Below are 4,133 nucleotides of genomic sequence, written 5' to 3' on the forward strand. Positions count from 1 at the left end.
TGGTCCTACAACACATACTTTCTGAGATCTGAACACTTGTAAATAGTAGGTGCTCAATGTGACGTCCATTCATGGAAATGCATTCCTCTACCCTTCTTCTTTGAAATTTACCATAACCAAAAGTCTAGGGGTATTACGTTCGGGAAACGAGCAGGCCAAGGTCTGAGGCCTCCCCGATCAATCCAGTGGTCCTGAAGTGTTAGCGTCAGGTGTTCACGCACATTGCGGCGAAAATGTGCTGTTGTGCCATCGTGCATGAACCACATCTGTATTCTTTGCTGACATGGCACATACTCCAGCAAGAAAGGTAATACGCTAATAAGAAAGTCCTGATAACGAGCCCCAGTTAATCTTTGTGGTAGCACGTATGGCCCTATTAATCTATCACCAAGAACGCCTGCCCATCTGTTGATTGGCAATCGGTGCTCATGCCTTGTTTCTTCAACTGCATGGGGTTTTTCATCAGCCTACACATGCTAATTACCAAAATCCACAACACCATTTCTGCTGAATCCCGCTCCTATCCGCAACCAGACTTTTGTTTTCAATATTCCTTGCGACGTATCAGTATTCCATGCCAGGGTGTCAACTACAGTATGATTATCTGGTAGTCTACTGTATTGTAGGGCAGAGAAATGCATTGCCATGAATGGAAGTCACAGTGAGCACCTCCTGTGAACAAGTATTCACATCTCACAAAGTATATGTTGTAGGACCCATGTTTATTAGACATTATTTCCTTGTTTTGATGCATACTAGCACCTCCTAAAATATTAGATATTTTTTCAACACCCTGTACAGTCTAAGCTCACACAACTTAACAGTTTTGGTACTAACTTCCCAGCTGTAGCCATAACAATTTCAATTATGTCGGCCACAAGGAAAGAGAGTTGCCTATTTGATCAAGCTCTTCTCACTCTAATCTTCTCCCGAAGTCAGAAATCTGGCTCCAGCACTACTCCCGGAAAGGAGAGGATCTTACAGTATAGCAGCGGTGACCAAAGCGGGTGTCGTGATTATATCGTTTAATCACAGACATTCAAACGGGTACGAGGAGTTTCCTGTACATTGCTGTGTGTTTCATTCGCGGATTGAAGGCAAGCAGTGGCGGTATCATGTCGCTCTACAAACTCTGTCTATACAAGCAGTAAGAGGTGGTTTCGTAAAGAATGAAAGAATCTTTTTGTAGTTCTGTCGGAGAAATTATTATTATTATTATTATTATTATTATTATTATTATTATTATTATTATTATTATTATTATTATTGACCACTAAGTATATGTTTCTATAATTCTTCTGTACGTGCATGAATATTGATATTTTTACATCTTCTCCCTAGAGGGATAAAATTATTAGGTTTTATCTCAATTTTAATCTTCTTAATCTGTAGATGAGGGTAACTACTGTATTTATTAATTATTAATTTAATAATAATATTGTAGAAAAACTGATTCAATATTATGTGCCAACGAACTGTTAAACGCCAGGAATTGACTGTCTTAAATCTTAGCCAGGAAGAGAGAGACGAGATAAATAAATGTAAAGAAGTCAGCTACCTAATGGGGTTTTAAATATCTCGTGCTCTAAAGCCTTTTAGTAGAACAGAATTTCTCAAAAGAATAATGATTACAATATCTCAAATAACTTTCCCATAAGAAATTTTCAATTTTGAAAAACTACGACCAAGTATTGAGAGAAGAATTTAGAAAATTCCTGATTATATTCAAGAGGAACTTTAAAAAAAGAAGCAAGAAAAGTTGTATATTATTCACTGGCTCTTGATGACAGCAGTAACATTACTGATACAGCAAATCCTGAGATTTTTATCCGCGGGATTGATCAAAGTGCTAGTACAGGAACCACCACTGGTTGTAGTTTTCATGCCAAGTACCTTTCCTCCGTCTCCTTACTTCATAGGCTGTCTGTTGCATGTAATCACTGCAGCTCGAGTTTTGGTCACCGCTGTTGTATAGGTAGACAAACAATCAACGCGCTGTACTAATTTCGGATTCAATCCAGAAGTAGGCGGGATATTTCATGTAGTTGCGACGTACACAATGGCACCGAATTCCAGTTAGCTTCCCATAAAATTAAGTACAGGGCTCTTCCCGTAGTAAACTGTGGTACTGACCACATGACTTTATTCCATTTCCATGTCAGACATGGAAGCCCTAGTTTTCTGTCTCTTGCAGGTCCTCAATGTTCCGCACAAGCAAAACTTTGTATTTTACTCGCTGATAACCCGCGGAAGTGTTGTCATTGCAGCCTCACCTGTTTGAGGCTAGTGTTGGTAAGCACTCCCACAACCAAGTTTATAATGACATGGTGCTAATGAGGCGTGGGTAAACTTCAGCCGAGTATCGGCCTCGTGTTTGTCCAACAGCGTCAACATTATCTTACGTATAGGCTGTAGACGGACACACCAAGCACAGTACAACTATCTTGCAGGAAACGATTCTAACTTATGGATAGATTCAAGCTATCGATAGCTGAGAACCAGACTGTTCTAAGTCCAACTTATAATAAAGAAATCTGTGTTTCATTGTGTTTCAGTTCTTGTCTGCATATATGAATCGAACAAAATTTTAAATATTCCTCTCCATAAGGTTGCTATGAAGCTATTCCAAATTGTTTCATGAAGCTTTGAATGTCAGGAGCTTAAAATAGCTCTCCTGAAAAAAAAAATATATATATATATATATATATATATATATATATATATATATATATATATATATATATATATTAAAATGGACTTGGAACAGCATGGTTCTGGGCCATCGATATGAGGATCACATTTTCTATTAATACTGTTCCTATACCAGTTGCTGTGGATGCCAGAGCATAAACCTCACAGAGTAAAGTCTTCTCCACAACAAATGGACGTGTACCTAATTATTTGGGTTATTGTATTTTCTGATTAATAACATTATTGTTAATATTTGTTAACACTTTACTGAAGGAAACAAAACTGAAATAAATAACAAAAAATTGTCTAATTTTGTTCCACTTCTCTGGTTTCTTTTCGAGTTTCTGTTCCGAGAAAATTATCTTCCTGTAGGCCTATGTGTGTATGTGTAGCCTATATATTCACACTGCAAATGGGTATATACCCGGTGGCAGTGGTAACTAATTACACTCAATAATGACAATTAATAATAAACACAACCAATAGAAAAACAATAATTAATAATGATAATAAATAATAATAATAATAATAATAATAAAATAATAATAATAATAATAATAATAATAATAATAATAATAATAATAAGGAGCATCCTAAATTAAATTAAGCATGATCACTTAACATAACATTTAAAGTAAATCTAATTTTTATCTTAATCCTAAGTTCGAACTAAGACCTACGAGTGTGACAGGTTTATTCCTGCACAAGTACCTTTCGGCATTACACTTATTTCGCTGTCAACTCACTCACTGCACTGATCCTATCCTGATTTCACTAACACTTCAAAACCATTTCACTGTTCAAATACTTTGCACAGCCACTTCACTGACACAAACACACTTCACTTACACAATAGACTTCACTAACATTACACACTTCACTGACACAACACACTTCCTCACTGATAGAACACTTCAAATAACATATCAATTACACCCTTTAAATAGTGTGTATAATATAATACCGTGTATTAGTAAAGTCCTCAAGCCTATTTTTAAATACATTTTTGGTTATTGGTAAAGCCTTTAGTGAGACTGAAGATTATGACAAATCTCTTTTATTGTCAATTATTATTATAATTATTATTATTATTATTATTATTATTATTATTATTATTATTATTATTATTATTATTATTTCTTTTCATTCATTCGTCACAGTTTTCTATTAAAAGGGCAGGTATTTCACTGCAAATCCATCATTCACCTATTTTTCACCATCCTCTTTGACTGTGCATACGATCCATATACCTTAATGTTATCTATCATCTGATATCTTCCTATGATTCGGACTGTTCTCACGTTCACCATTTCTCCCATTGCACCCTTGTATGCAGTTTCTTTGTAACCAGTGACTGTGCCAGTCATTCTTTTTTCTCTTCCTGACCAGTTTCAGCATTATTATTATCATTATTACTATTATTATTATTATTATTATTATTA

Source organism: Periplaneta americana, chromosome 8, assembly GCF_040183065.1.
Source record: "Periplaneta americana isolate PAMFEO1 chromosome 8, P.americana_PAMFEO1_priV1, whole genome shotgun sequence".
In the NCBI taxonomy this organism is placed as follows: Eukaryota; Metazoa; Arthropoda; class Insecta; order Blattodea; family Blattidae; genus Periplaneta; species Periplaneta americana.